Source organism: Pangasianodon hypophthalmus, chromosome 5, assembly GCF_027358585.1.
Source record: "Pangasianodon hypophthalmus isolate fPanHyp1 chromosome 5, fPanHyp1.pri, whole genome shotgun sequence".
NCBI lineage: Eukaryota > Metazoa > Chordata > Actinopteri > Siluriformes > Pangasiidae > Pangasianodon > Pangasianodon hypophthalmus.
The window spans coordinates 27,863,733-27,880,170 of NC_069714.1; the positions used below are offsets into that span (position 1 = coordinate 27,863,733).

Here is a 16,438-nt window from a genome sequence, read left to right on the forward strand (position 1 = left end):
TAATGCTGTAGTGCTGCGGCTCCCATTCATACAGGACACACACACACACATACACACACATATATTCACATACTCACACACTCACACGCAATTCCCATATCTCATTTAGATACACATGCACTGATCCCCTAAACCCATGCATGTACTGTACATACACTAGTGCTGTTAAGTTTTTTTTTTTTATTTGAATGTTAAAAGTGTCGTTAAAAGTATTTAAAAACTGTACATTGTAAATTGTTAATTCTGTTTTAAACCCTACATAGTGCACTATATAGTCAGTAAAATGCTTTTTAAGGATTCAGACACAGAGCAACTCCAATGAGTGTCTGCTGGAAATTTACTCCTTGCATCTAATATCACTTTTAAGACACACGCATTTTACATTCTGATTTAGATTTTTTAAATTTAATAAATAAAAAAATTGCTGACGTGAATGATGTATGTCATTCAACATACTTTCATTAGGTCGTAAACATTTTAATGTGATTTCTTTTGCCTTAAAATAGATAAATATAAGTTAGAAATCTGAATAATATTAGAACGGTGATATTTATCCCTAATACACACATTGTGTCAGTTTCAGCTCTCCATATTCGAAAAAGTATTATTACACAATATTTAAAATGAGTTCTGACAGTTGTAGTACACACACACACACACACACACACATACATGTGTGTGTGTACTGACTCCCTCCTCTGCTGTAGTGGCAGGCTGCCGGGTGCTGGCAGCCGGTGTGTGTGTGTGTGTGTGTGTGTGTGTGTGTGTGTGTGAGCGAGAGAGAGAGAGAGATGGTGAGGAGGAGCTCAGGCAGTGTGTGAGTGGGAGTCTCTGTGCTAAAGCTTTTCCAGGAGACTCAGTGTTTCTGTGTTTCTGGACGACGCCTGCTACAGCCACGGAGGTCACATGACCACAAAGGGCAACATCTAGGCACCTTGTACTCATCTGCCCTCTCTCTCTCTCTCTCTCTCTCTCTCGCAGGTCCACCTGGTCTGGTTCTGCCTCCTCTCACTGTGCAGCACTGAAAAACCAGCATCCTGCTCACAGGTAGGCATCTCTCTCTCTCTCTCTCTCTCTTTTTTCCTCCCTGTCTGTGTCCTTTAATCCAGAATCCCTCACCTTCTTTTCCCTTCCCTTTCTTTTACTCTCTCTCTTTCTCTCTCACCCTTTCCCTCTCACTCTGATGCTCTCTCTCACTCTGTCTCTTTCTCTCTCTCTCTCTCCCTCTCTCTCCCTCTCTCTCACTGTCTCTCTGTCTCTCTGTCTGTCTCTGTCCCTCTCACCCTCTTCATCTCTCTCTCTCTCTCTCTCTCTCTCTCTCTCTCTGTCTGCAGAGATGCTGCGTCATTGTGTTCAGTGCTCAGGATTTTTCACTGTGTGAGCCTTCGTCTCTCTCTCTCTCCCTCTCTCTCTTTCTCTTTCATTCTCTTTGTCATTTTCATCTTCTTTCTTCCCTGAGCTGATCAACTGAGAGTGCTGTATCACAGCTGTGTGTGTGTGTGTGTGTGTGTGTGTATCCACCTGCTGTTTTCTTAATGAGAATTTGTAGGAGTGTTACTACTCTCAGCAAAGGTGTGAGCCATCGCTGTTACTGTACTGTATCTGTATACGTGTGTGTGTGTGTGTGTGTGTGTGTGTGTGTGGTTATGGTACGTGTCAGACTCCGGTGGTTGTGTCTAGACAAACCATTATACAAAACACCAAATGCGCATGTGCGTGCACACACACACAAACACACACAGACACACACACACACACACACACACACAAAACACTGGCATGTGGATTTGATGAATGGCCAGGTGTCAGTTCTCCTGGGGTCCGTCACCTAAAGTGAGTTTTACACTGGAATGTTGAATATAAAAAAAATGAGAGAGAGAGAGAGAGAGAGAGAGAGAGAAAACAGTTGACACACAGAAGTTATGGATAAAGGGAGAGAGAGGAAGATGAAAGAAAGGAAGAAAGATAGAAATACAAAGAAATTAAGAAAGAATGAGAGACAAAAACAAATAAACATAAATAGAAAATGTAAAAAATAAGGTAGAGAAGAGAAAATGAATAGTAGGTAGGGACAGAGGGAGAGGTAGAGAGAGGGAGAGAGGGAGAGAGGGAGGGGATTTTATGTGGATCCTGTAACACATAGTAAATGGATCTGGAGTGTATCCCGGGAATACTGGGTGTGAGACAGGAATACACTCTGGATGGGACACCAGTCCTTCACATCACACACACACACACACACACACACACACACACACACACACACACGCCTAGGGGCAGTTTAGCCTAGCCAGTTCACCTACTGACATGTTTTCGGGAGATGGGAAGAACCCGGAGAATCTGGAGGAGAATTTTTGCATAAAGATAAAAACGCATTTTCTTCTTGTGATTTTTTTAGCTGAAATATTTCGACACAGATCCACTGTCAATGCTTTAAACAACACGCTTAACCATCAGCTGTTCACAGTGAACTCGTGAGCCCGTGCTTCGTACGCAGGTAGTCACACAGATGGTACACTTCCAGTTCAAGTGGTTAAAGTCATGAGAGTGCTGTTGCTAGGCAACTGGGAACCATGGACGCTGAAGAACTCCTTGCTGTTATTTAACTGGAAATCAGGCTGAGGGTTTAGTTAGCAAGCGCACAGGCGGTGTACTGATGGTGGGAATTACTTTCTCTCCGATTGGCCTTTATTATTAACTGGAAATGAATCTTCTGTGGGTTTAAAAACAAAACTTTCTGCCACAGGAGTGAGCCGATAACGTGGGCTCTGAATGATCACACTGAACACACTCCTCTGTTTGAATATCCTGCCTTGTAAAATAATGTATTTGGTAAATAGTCTGAGTTTTGCATGTGTATTAATTCATGACACTTTATACCACAGCTAGGCTGAATTCTCGAATCTGATTGGTCAGGTGATGAACAGCGCAGCTACAAATCTCAGGTTTATATTAGACTTGGTATGGGCAAGGGGAGAGAAAGGGTGAAAGAATGATGGAGAGAATAAGAAAGAAAGAAAGAAAGAAAGAAAGAAAGAAAGAAAAATACAACAGACGGAAGAAGGAAGGAGAGAAAGAACACATAAGTAAACAAATCAATCAGTCATTTAAATATTAGAGAGAGAAATAGAAAGAAAGAAAGAAAGAAAATACAAAAAGAGAGAAAATACAAAAAGAAAAATACAAAGAAAGGAAGTAAGAAGAGAAAGATAAAAATACATAAAAGAAAGAAAGAAAGAAAGAAGAAAGAAAGAAAGAAAGAACATTGAAAAGAAAGGAAGAATGAGAGAAAAAAACGGAAAAAATACAAAAAAGGAAGAAAGAAGGAGAGAAAGAACACAAAAACAAATCAACCAATCATTTAAATATTGGAGAGAGAAATAGAAAGAAAGAAAAAAAAGAAAGAAAGGAAATACAAAAAGAAAAATACAAAGACAGGAAAAAAGAAGAAGAGAAAGAAAAAATACTAATATAAAAAAGAAAGAAAGAAAGGAAAAACAGAAGAAAGAAAGAATGAGAGAAAGAAAGATAGAAAAAATACAACAAAGGAAGAAAGAAGGAAAGAAGGAAAAACATAAATAAACATTTAGAATGTATTTTTATTTATATACTGTATGTTATTTATTTAGCAAATAAAATATGTCGATGTGGTGAAGTTTTCTGTGAGGAGGTGTTTACTGATCACTTATGGAAGGAGTCTCCAGTGTCAGCGCTTTGTAACTGTAAGTTTTCCTCCATGGGAAAGTCTTCAGAACGGAGGAGTTTACACGTTGTGGGTTCTCGGTAACATGGCAAGCTGCGTTGTCATGGCAACGACTGGCTATAACTCTATAAATGATACCAGGAACTTGTCTCGTGGACATTCCATAACATTAACTGTAACTATAAATGGATAAAAATATGATGTATCATTTAATTAAAAAAAGAAAAAAAATGAAATGACATTTTATTACATTGCATTTTATAGTTGTTATAGGAAAAGAATCCACTGTGAGGTGTTAACTGTGTACGTGGGTGTGTATGTGTGTGTGTGTGTGTGTGTGTGTGTGTGAGTGAGAGAGAGAGAGAGAGATGTAGAGCAGCACTGAGGGAGGGCTGGGGGTCGACTGACTCGTCCGGGGATACTGCTGCAGCAGGAGAGCGATGATGTAATGCAGACGAAGCCGGGCAGAGAGACTCACAGGCAGTGCGGCTGTGCACTACATTGTTTTGAACTGTTATTGAGATGTTATTGGCAGGACTGAAATACCACTGAAGCCTGAATAATAAGGCTGAGACGTGTTCTGCTGTGATTGTTCTGACCGAAATCAGACGCTCCAGATGAATTACTGTGCGGCTTTGGATGAATCACGGCATCCGACTAACACATCATTTTGGTCAAATAATGACAGACAGACATTAGACATACAGAGACACAGAGACGGATCAATATACAAACAAGTAGGAGGACTGACAGACAGACAAATAGAGGGATCATGCACATGGAGAGAGAGAGAGAGAGAGAGATTGTGGCTGCTAGGGTGGGAAGAGAGAAAGCTGTGAGCATCTTAAAAAAAGAGAGAGATAGATTCAGACTGCTGAGACAGAAACTGCTAGGATGTAGAGAGGCAGAGGGAGAGACAGACCAAAAAGAGAAAGAGAAATATTCAAGGAGAGTGATAGACTGAAATGTTAACGCTGCTGGACAGGAAAGGAGAAGAATGAAAATGGAAGGGAAGGGAAGGAAATGGATGTAAAGAAAGGAAAGGAAACAGGAGGAAAGGAAAGCAAAGCAAAGGAAAGAGATTTCCAAGGAAAGGAAAAGGATGAAAAAGGGAGGAAAGGAAAAGAAAGGAAAGGAAGAAAAGGAAGGGAAATGAAAGAACAGGAAAGAAAAGGGGAAAAGGGATGAAAAGTAATGGAAGTAATGGAAAGGAAAGGAAACAGATGGAAAGGAAAGGGAAGAAAAGGAAAAGAAAAGAAAAGAAAGGAAAGGGATGAGAAGGGAAGGAAAAGAAAGGAAGCAGATGAAAAGGAAAGGAAAAGAAAAAAAAAGAAAGGAAAGGGATGAAAAGGGAAGGAAAAGAAAGGAAGCAGTTGGAAAGGAAACAGATGGAAAGGAAAGAAAAGGAAAGGAAAAAAAGAAAGGAAAGGAATGAGAAGTAAAGGAAATCAAATAAAACAGAAGGAAAGGAAATAGAGAGAAAGGGAAGGAGAGGAAAATAAAGGGGATATTAGAGACAAAAAAGGTGCTAGAGAGAAAGATTCAGGCTGTGAGGGAGGAAGAAGAGAACCTTAGACTGCTAGGAATGAGAGAGCAGGAGAGAATCAGATGGTTAGGAACGAGAGAAAGCAGTAGATTGAGGCGTGTCTCTGGGCTGTAGATCAGAGCGACAGTTCTGCCTGTTTTCTGTTGACTCTGATCTCTCTGATCAGATAGATGCTGACACACAAGGACAGAGCAGTGCCGCTGTAACACACCCCAAAACCACTTAACTCTTTCGCTTCTCTTCCTCACATGCCTGCGTGTACTGAAGTTCTGAGGCCACTGAAGTTACTGCCATTTAGTTTGATGCAGAATCATCGACAAAACCCTGGCTCTGGTGTGTTTTTAGTATATTTATAGCACAGTTCTGTTGATTCTGTACTCTTGATTCTGATTGCTCAGATGGTGTTGATTCATTTTTATAACAGCAGTGTTTTATAACTATAAATGGATAAAAAGTACAGTGTAGTATAAGAGGAATAGTGTGGGATGTGCTGCTGTTGGACAATAATCTTTGGGGTGGTAAGAGTAACTCCTCTTTGTGTCGGGTAGCATCACACCATTCTGTCGTTCATTATTTTCCTAGAATAGCATGCCGCCATGTGTTTTATTCCGAATGTAAAACAGTGAAAGAGAGAGAGAGAGAGAAAGAGTGACAGATCGTGGCCCGGCACATACGGTGATTTTGGTAGCAGTGTGAGTGTTAGTCTATATTTTGGTTGCTCTCTCATCACTGTAGCATGATGGGCTCACAGTTCAGCACGAGCATACTTAACACCATCTGCTTACTCTCCCGCAAAAACAGATCAGACATGACGACTGTAATTCTCAACAACCCACTCTCTCTCTCTCTCTCTCTCTCTCTCTCTCTCCTTTCTCTCTCTCTTCTCTCGTCTCTCTCTCTCATTGAACTGTAAAACTCAGTGCCGTAAAAAGAGCGAAACTCTGCATCAGTGTTCCTGCTGTAAGCATGCTGTTTCCGTTTAAGCATGGTGGTCTCTCAGCTGTGTGTGTGTGTGTGTGTGTGTGTGTGTGTGTGAGAGAGAGAGAGAGACCGGGACGCCTCAGGAGCGAGGCTCACAGACCGCCGAGGCTAATTTAGATGCAGCAGAGTTCCTCCAGAATCCCATAATGACATCCTGAAGAGACAGAAAGGAGACCGCAGCAGAGATCGCAGGCACTGAGCTTGGAGAACGGCACTGAGCTTTTCCAGACCTTCCTGCAATACGCCTTACTGCTCTGTGTGTGTGTGTGTGTGTGTGTGTGTGATAGGGATGTTACAAATTATATATACATTATTCAGAACAAACAGATAACATTTTCTAAACAGATACAAATAGGAGGCGCACTATTGGATTTTTTTTTTTAAGAAAAGTTCACATTGCATATGGTTGAGATTAGATGTGTGCATCAGGACTGGGATCCTGCAAGACGCAAGGAAAAGTTAGTTTTTACTTTCATGAGGGTGCAAGCGAGCAGTCAGATATGAAAGTTGTGGGACAAAAGACCACGATCATTAACGTGAACTTACTTAACTTCAATCATTCGTCCTTAGTAACTGCCTGGTCAGGGTGGTGGTGGTTTAAATTAGGCTACTAGTTTATATTTAGAAAACTAGAACCAACGAAAGTTGTTAGAAAATATCACAAGCAGGTGCAAATACAAATGACGCTGCTGACATTTCTACATCTAGTTTGTGTTTTGTTTCTTTTCCAGTGTTTTCACGTTTTGGAGCGCATAGTCGTAGGATTCATTTAGGGTTCCAGTTTAGGCCACACCCACTTACAATTTAAATCCATATACAGATACAAGTACAGATATTTGGAGCACTAAACAGATACAGATACAAATAGTGGCATTGTGTTACACCCCTAGTGTGTGCACATTACTGGAAATGGTACGAAATTAGGATTTTTCCGTATCAGTCTAATTGAACCTGCTGCTGAAGTTTTCGGAGTCAAATCCAATTGCGATAGAAGGTGTTGAGGAGTAATGTGATTTATTCTGAGAATCGATTCTGAATCAATTCTGAGGTTTGATTCGGATTCAAAGAACTGATACCACACAGAAGATCAATAACATGATACACTGAAAGAATAAAAAGATATGTTCTCGGTGCAAGAAGTTCATGTTTTCACAGTCACATGACTACTACATCCCTGTACGTGTATACGTGTGTATCCATTAGTGTGTTTTCTTATTAAACTGTTATTAAAAGTGCCCAGGTGTGTGGATTAGATACTGTGGGTTTTTTGTGCAGGTTATGAGTATTTGTGTGTTTTCTTATTAGCTTTTTGGTGTGTGGATTAGTTGCCATGTGTGTGTGTGTGTGTGTGTTTTGAGAGTGAGGAGGTTATGTGTGGTCAGTGAGTCACAACTGAGAACTCGATGTGTCTAAAGGCGCTTGTTTTGAGTGGAGAGAAAATGCTGTGCTTTCCAGCTCATGTCTCCTGAGGCAGAGAGAGAGAGTGAGAGAGAGACAGAGAAGGAGAAAAAGAGATGAAAACACTTTTCACTGATCTTCTCTACAGCAGGTCTCTCAGGCTAAACTAACTGCTCTTCTGACTCCTCATGATTCACTGCGCTTCACTTGTTATTGGTAAAATCAGTTCACATCTGGCACCAGTAAATCCCCGGTCTCGACCCGAGCAGAGGGTAAATTTGGGCAGGAGGACAGGGGAGCTGAGCTGGGGTATGTTTCTGTAATTTAACCAAAATGTAAATCACAGCGTATAAAGTACATACATAATGTTATAATAATGATGATATAATACAGTTCCACACTACTTTCTTCTTGCTTTTCTCTTTGTCTTTTCTACTTTATAGAAAATGCTTTCAATCAGTGAAAACTGTAAAATTATGCTGTGTTGATTTTACTCTTTTAAACGCTTTAACGTTTCGTGCATCTTTGCCAGAAACGAATCAGATATTCTTAACATGAGCACGAAATATCATGATGACAAAACTGAAAACCTGAACGGATTCAGAGTGCTGGATGTAATGATTTTGGAGAAGAAGATTTTGATAGAAAAACATACTATTACAAGCTAGGCACATTCTCAGAAAAAAAAAAGAAAAAAAAAGTACTAAACTGTACCATTTCTTGTTTCTGGGATGGTACTCTCAAGCACACACATTTTGTATCTTTAGTGTGTATCTTTTACCTAGAAACATGCATGAAGTGTCTATTTAAAGCTTTATTCTGTAAGGTAATTACAGTCCAATTATGTAACTTAAATCTTTTTACAGGTCCACATATCCAGGTGAACGATACCCTACCCCAGCGGCTAGGACAGGAACAGCTTAGTACCCTGAGATTTCATAACATGCGTTGTGAAATAACGTGAGCACACAGATTAATTTCTAAGATGCCAGTGCAAAGTCAGTACACATTCAGAGAGAGATTCAAGGTCGCATCTTAAACTGTATAATGCACAATAATAATAATAATTATATTAACATATAATAACTAAGATAATGAAATATTAATGACACTAAAGCTGTACTGATGTACTGTCTGGTGCAGTAATATGTGAATTAGGATGAGGTTTGAGTATTCATGTATTCCTCACTCAAAATCTGTTGCCAATGTGTATTTTTCTCATTAATTCCCACTCAGGAACACATGTTAGAAAGTATTTCTAGTCTCTTGACTCATTTTTTTAATAATCATATGCACTGCAGCTTTAAGATCTGTTAACTGTAATTAATTAAGCTAATCCCTTAAGACAGTTGTTTTAATCACATTATTTGATATTGGACTCCATATAAGAATACATAAAAACATAACATTAATCTTTCAACATTTCTGGGACTCATAAAAAAATCTTAATGAAGCCCATGGAATGGAGGAAGCAAGTCAGGTTTACTCTAAAAAAAATAAAATCCATGGTTAGTAAATACAGCTTAACTTACAGTAAACTAGCACATTCACCATAAAAATGTTAAAGAGGTTAACAGAGAAGTCTGGGTAATGCATCAGAAAATAAAAGACTGTCACACTTTTACATCAGCCGCTAGCATCAGATTCAATGTAGTGACAGTAACTACACTTCACGTTGGGCGTCATCTCAGGACCCCGTCATAGCACGTCCTCAAGTGTGTTATTCTTACGGTATGTTAGCCATTTAGAGTTAATAAAATAACATAATAACGTTTTTGGAAATGTAGATGTGTATGACCAAGGTGGCCACTTTAATAGTTACTAGATTGGTACACCTGATAGGCAGGCAACTCATTGCGTACTTTTAGAAAACAAACGGTTCTTCAAAGGTTCTTCAGATGTGTAAAGGGAAATATTAAGATTTGAGATGCTGCTGTGAATCAATAAGTCTTTGTAACTCGCACAGTATTTGTATTGTATTAGTATTAATGGAATCTTCTTTGAGAAATATTCATGGATGAAGTAATAACACCAGCTAAAATTGTTTTAATCTAGCACCTAAAGAGTTTTTCAGGTTATCCCTTTGGGAGAGCCCTTAAAGGTTTTATGGAGGAACCCTATGATGAGTTTGCCCTTTCGAAAGGATTCCACAGAGACACTTTTCTGTCCTATATTTTAGACAGTCATTTGTATGAAGGTGTTTGCATCCAGTGAGCTAGAGGAACCCCATAAAATATTTCAGTAGTTATATTTTATATAACAGCAGGCCTCTGTGAATGGACAAATTACAGCTGGGATTTACAGCGAACTTCACGCTGTAGACGTTTCAGGGCTCCACATTATTGTGGCCATCCATTTAAGCTCTGCAGGAGGAAGCGCTACGGCTCGGCGCGTGGCCGTGTGATTTGTAGGTTGCAGACCCTGAGGTCAGTCTTGGCTCCTGACTGCAATTTGACCTCCATTTGTCTTTACTTTAATTACCTTTATAACTTTAACTGCCCTCAGTCAGAGCAGATGCACTTCTTTTACTTCTTCATAATACTTTTACTGATAAATATCGATTTGGTGGTTCTTCTTCTTCTGATCACCGTTATCCTGTGATGATGCATTTCTCTCATGATGGGTATGGTCTGTTTCAGGGTGACCCCGCCCCCATCCGCAGGGCACGAGGGCTCACCGGACTATAAATTCTACAGTGCCATTATATGTACAGTGATCCTAGTTGGTGAATAGGTGGTCATTCAGTATATGTGCACAGTGGGCTGTATTCTAAAATGGCGACTTGAGTCTAAAGATTATGTCAGTATTTACGTTGGGAAAGTTACTCGTATTCAGAATCAGGTTAAGCAGCTGCTTGATTCCATTCTCTTGAGTAGAAGTGTCCAAGATGGTGTTTTTCAACACTGTCTAGACCACCAGCTTTAAAGATATGGGGGATAGAACATGTGGACTGTAATATAAAAGCAATTTTTAAAAAAATGAGACTAATATGATGATATAAATGAGAAGATATCAAGGACTGAAATAAACACACAGACACACAGATATCTTGCTAAAGCTGACTGCAAAAAGCTGGAGGCAGTGCATACTCACACAGTTTTGACACAGACTGGAGTAGTGATCATCAGCACATCGCTAATCTGTGCAATAAATACATTTTTATACATTTTAAAAGAGAAGTAAGTGCTTATGAGTGCTGTTTATTGCACATGACAAGCATGCAAAACTGCTGTCATGTCCTAATAAATGAAGATCTTCATTCTGATCGTTTTATCATCATGTCTCCTGGAATAATGCCACGGTCACGGTATTATGCAAATGAAATCCAAAAAAGCTGTGGTGACTTCTAATGGGACTGAGGGATGATAGTACGCTTCATTTTTTCTTCCTCACTGAGAAAAAAATAGCTGTGAATTTTGGTTCCTATTAGATATTTGTACCGAGTAGCGCAGTTGGTGAGAGTCACCGTGCTGCTACGTGCTTGAAGTGTTTAACGTACACAAATAGAACAGCGCCGGTGCTTTTGCTGCAAATAGACAAATTGATTGTGAAGAGTAAACATTGTTTTTGAATCATTCTGCCACGAGTACACACTTATTCAAATAAAAGCCTACACCTAACACTCTCTAGGGTTATTTGTCTTGTCCACCGTGACAATATTTTGCAAATATTCTGTAGCTAGGTGGTTTTAGCTCAGGGGTTCAAGCTTTGGGCTGCTGAGCAGAAGGTTGTGAGTTCAAATCCCAACACTGCCAAGCTGCCACTACTGGGTCCTTGAGCAACACCTTTAACCTTCATCTGCTCAAATGTAAGTTTCTTTGGGGAAATATAATCATCTGCCCAATGAGGAAATGTAGCTAGTTAGTTGATGTGGCCATGCCACACTTCCCAGGTACTACTAGTGCAACCATGGCAACTCAAGATAAGAATGAAAGTGAACAATTGGTAAAATAACCCCAAATGGGAAGCTGTTTTTTTAAATAAAATTTTAGAAACAAACTGTTAAGTAAAGACGGATCACACTCTCAAAACAAAGGGTTCAAACTGTACCCTTGCTTGTCGCTGGGTTGGTACCTTCACAGGTACATCTACTGTACCTTTTTTTCCCTCCATTTATCTCCCCAGTTTGGTCACCTGCCATTTCTCTCCCACCAGCCAGCTCTCCCGTATCACATGACAGTTACGAGCCGGAGAGGGTGAAAGCTAATAGGTGCTTCCTCATGAGACAACTCTGCTGCTCATGCTGCATCATAGGGCAGTGTAACACACTCAGAGGAAGGTGAGATCCACCCTCTTCCCCAAACATGAATTCTCAGATGCCCATGATTGGCTAGTGTCACTGTGATTGACAGGGGGAGAGAGAGTATAACATCCCTCCCACTCAGAGAGGGATGTTCCTGGCCACAGATGGCTGTGGCATCATCGGGATTTGAGCTTGCGATGAAAGAGGGAAATCTTTTCTTTTGCACCACTAGGGGTCATCTTTTGTACCTTTAATGCGTATCTTTTACCTGAAAAGGTGAGGTGCATGTTGTGTACCTTTAAAGTACTACTCTAAAAGCTTATTAAAAGTACAAGAGTGGTCCTTAATGTCCAATTGTGTGATTTAAGTCATTTTTAAAGGTAACTACATTCACATTACCATGCAATAGATACACACTAAAGGTAGAAAAAAAGTACCCTTGAGAGTACCACCCAAGTGACAAGCAGCAATACAGTTTAGTACCCTTTATTTCTGAGAGTACATCTACTACCTGCATAACATTCTTTACTTCATCTTACCATCTTTCTGATCTTGAACACTGAATGCTAATAATACATCTATATGGCAGTTTGAATGTAACCCAATGGTGGATCAGCGTAGAACTTATCTCTGACCCAAAATAGACAATGTGGAGATTAGGTTAATGCCCCGCTAGCTTCTCTTAATGTTAGCATGTCGGCTGAACTAGCCCTGTAAGGGACGTTTTTGAACACATGGAGTTTCCTATGTTTTATTACAGTTTAATCATTATTATTGCCACAGACCAAACAAAATGATACAGAATTGTGATTAAATAAGGAAAGCTAAATCTGTGTGGAACTTATTAACTGCTCGCTCTCAGATCCTAATATGGTGCCAAATGAGTGTTTTATTAAAGGCAGGAGCACTTGGAGGGTAAAACCATCACATCTATACTAGTGGTACAGTGCAATGGCGCTATCTCTTTCTCTTAACGGCTCAAAAATCCTTATCTGTATCTGTAGGTGTGGCCTAAACCAGAAGACTCTCACAGTTGTATTTGTTTGTACCTACCTGTGATATTTTCTAACAGATTCATTTGGCTGTATCTCATAAAATATAAACACATACGTAGCCTAATATAGACCACCATAACCCTAAACTGGCAGTCACTAAGGATTAATGAAAGCTGTAAATGCATCGCATAGCTTTCTTTGTCTCAAGAGCTTTATATCTGACCGCTCGCTCGCGCCTCCCACTTGTGCAACATTTTGTTGTGTCCCAGGGAATCCCAGTCTAAATGCAAGACTCAACCAGATGTCCAGTGAACCTTTCTGCCAAAAAAGTATGTCTCCTATTATTCGTATCTGTATTTGATTCAGGTTAAAACACATGATACGTTTATTGAGAATAATGTATTTGTATTTGGTTACATCTCTAGCCTATAGATAAAAGACTCATATACAGAGGTAGTGTTAACTGGAAACCATAAATACACTATATGGCCAAAAGTATGTGAGCATGGGAAAAGAATCATGGGATTAACACAGAGTTGGTCCCACCTTTGCTGTTATAATAAGCTCCTCTCTTCTGGGAAGGCTTTCCACTAGATGTTGGAGCGTGGCTGTGGGGATTTGTGTTCATTCAGCTACAAGAGCATTAGTGAGATCAGGCACTGATGTTGGATGAGGAGGTCTGGGGTTCAGTCAGTGTTCCAGTTCATCCCAAAGGTGTTCAGTGGGGTTGAGGTCAGGGCTCTGTGCAGGACACTTGAGTTCTTCCACTCCAACCTTCACACACCATGTCTTCATGGAGCTCGCTTTGTGCACAGGGGCATTGTCATGCTGGAACAGGTTTGGGCCTCTTAGTTCCAGTGAAGGGAAACTTTAATGCTTCAGCATACAAAGACATTCTATACAATTATGTGCTTCAAACGTTGTGGCAACAGTTTGGGGAAGAATGACATATGGGTGTGATGGTCAGGGGTCCACAAACCTTTGGCCATATAGTTTATGTGATGCCTAACGTGACTAATTAAAGTAATACATATTTTAGGTCTAGATTGTTTCAAGAAAATAGAAAAAAGTTACTTTAGATTTACTTTAGACACAAATTTAGACACAAATAGTAAAATATAGTGTTCAAAAAATAAATATAAAAAATACAGTGTTTGGCTGACGGAGTAGTCAGTGTCTGGAATCAAACCGTATGGCCTTCTGTGCTGATCTAGCATTTCTGATCTAGCAGAACCTCTGCCAAATAGAGAAGAGGGGAAGAAGCTGAAAAAACATCTTGCTGTTGCATTAATAGCAGAAACGTTAGGGACTGTATTGTGTGCTGTAGTGACGCATACTCATGTTGTGTAGCAGCAAAAAATATGACCATTTCCCAGAGGTTAAAAATAAAATATCTTATTTTTCTTTTCTTTTTTTTGCTTTGTGTATACAGGAAGATGTTTTATGGGTAGTTTTATTTATTATGTGTGTGTGTGTGTGTGTGTGTGTGTGGTGTGGTGTAGAGAGAGAGAAATTTAGACTGTATTTTTGTGTGTATATATATCTTGTGGCTAAAACAGATGTGTATTCCCTTATGCCCCTTACACACACACACACACACACACACACACACACACAGCTGCGCTACTCTACCTATTACAGGTTCTAGTATGTCAAAATAATGACCCATCTTTTTTCTTCTCTCTCCTGGCTCCAGGTGTGAATTGGAGCTTTTCTCTCACTTCGCTCTTCTCCCATCGTGTCGGCGCTCTAAGTGACTCCGCAGGGCAGAAACAGGCCTCCAAACATACTCAAACACACACACACACCACACAGCCGCCATCGTCACCTGGAGGCCATCACTATCTGGACAGGTAAAACTCTTTCACCCAGAGTGTAATAATCAAGAATTAGATTAGGCCACATATTGCTCTGAGCTTTAGAGGGCCAGTATTTTATGCTTCTCTCCTTTTTTTTTTTTCTTCCCTGAAGTGCACTTATGAGGTCTGTGTGGTTCTTATGCGCGGAGTGAAGTCCTCAATAAACTTCAGCCACTCCTTTAGGAGACGGTTCTGAATGCTTTGGAAGGCTAGTCAAAGATACATTTTCATCAGGAACAGGAAAAACACACTGTATAGCTGTTTCCTCATAACACCTACAAGTATTTGCATATATGCAAATTGGTTTATGGTAGTGATGTCATAACCCTGAGGAATCCAAAATGGGCTGTCTTTGCAGTCTTTCCATTCCATATTATATGGAATGTTTGGAAGTGTACGGAACGCTTTTATTTAATGAATGAATGAATGAATGAATGAAAGTCAAATTTTCTATGAGGTAGTGAGTGAGTTTTTTAGTCTCTCCTTAATACAAGCACTTGTGGTGTTTTATTCGAGTATATGTAGCTCTTGATTATAACATGGAGTCAAAAGGTTTCAGTAGACTGGACTCTGAAAACTTTTCTGTCTAAAAAATGATTGTAATCTGTCTACAGATACACCCAGGGCAATAAAACATGACAGATCACTTGGGGATGTGCAGTTATAGGACAGTAAACTTCAGTAAGAGTAACTCCGGTTTGCATCTGGTGGCGTCACACCACCCCATTGTTGATTATTTTTCTCTAAAAGTAAATCCCCAAGTATTTACTCCTCTTACATTGCAAACATGGTATCTTAGCAAGTGAAAATATCTTGGCCAAATTTATCTAATGTTTCTTATTATGTGATTATTATAAACCAAATATAAAATTATCCAGCCTGTTTTCAGATGCCTTTACATTTTCCTATTCTGTTGCCAGATAATTTTGATTCTTCCTAGAAATAAATTAACAAAATTATCCACAAATAGAACAATATTATTTCAGTTTGAAATTAGTAAAAAAAAGTGTCTAAAAATACGGTTAATAATCATATATTTAGTTTATTGGAGTCTTATAATAAGAAATATTAGCTCAATTTGACTATATTCAAGATGTTTTCACTGGCTGTCATTTTTTTGCAGTGTATACTCAAGCAATTACACTTACACAACAAATACAATTATTTATTTATTAAAGAACAATGCATCACATTTTTATCCATTAATAGTTACATTTAATGTTGACTAAACAAGTTAGTTCCTCTTACATTATAACAGCTACAGTATAAACAGTCTTCAAGTCACTTTCTCTTGAAGTTAAGTAGAATAATTAGAAGAAAAAAAAGTAGAAGAATGAAGAATAATTAATCCAATGTCCTGTAAGACTTTCCCTTGTTGGAAGAATTTAAGTTACAGTGTTACATTTTTTATAGCTTTTGTGAATTCTTCAAAATGTTACAGAATGTTAAATAACTGTCGCCTTACAGAAAACTTGACCATATCAATGATTATATGATTTCTTTGTTAAACATCTGTACAGTATGTAACTATATAGGAAACAATGTATTAGAATGAGAACATGTGATTTGCATCCAGAACTATTGTCAGATCTGCTGTTAAATTTAAAATTAATCAATAGCTACTGACCAATCAGCTTTGAGAATTCAGTAATGCTTTAGTATGAACAATAGCAATGGCTGGAAGAGGATGACAGATTTTTAACCAAAAAATGC

General features: G+C 39.2%; 1 protein-coding gene across 8 annotated transcripts in view; it reads left to right on the plus strand.

Moving 5' to 3' along the window:
* map2 (microtubule-associated protein 2) overlaps window positions 1-16,438 on the plus strand; it is a 128,076-nt gene that overhangs the window by 47,468 nt on the left and 64,170 nt on the right. For all 8 annotated transcript variants that reach the window (XM_026912796.3, XM_053234337.1, XM_053234330.1 and 5 more), the window contains exons 2-3: window positions 982-1,047; window positions 14,563-14,719. The gene's annotated coding sequence lies outside the window, so the exon portion shown is untranslated. The remainder of the gene's footprint in view (window positions 1-981; window positions 1,048-14,562; window positions 14,720-16,438) is intronic.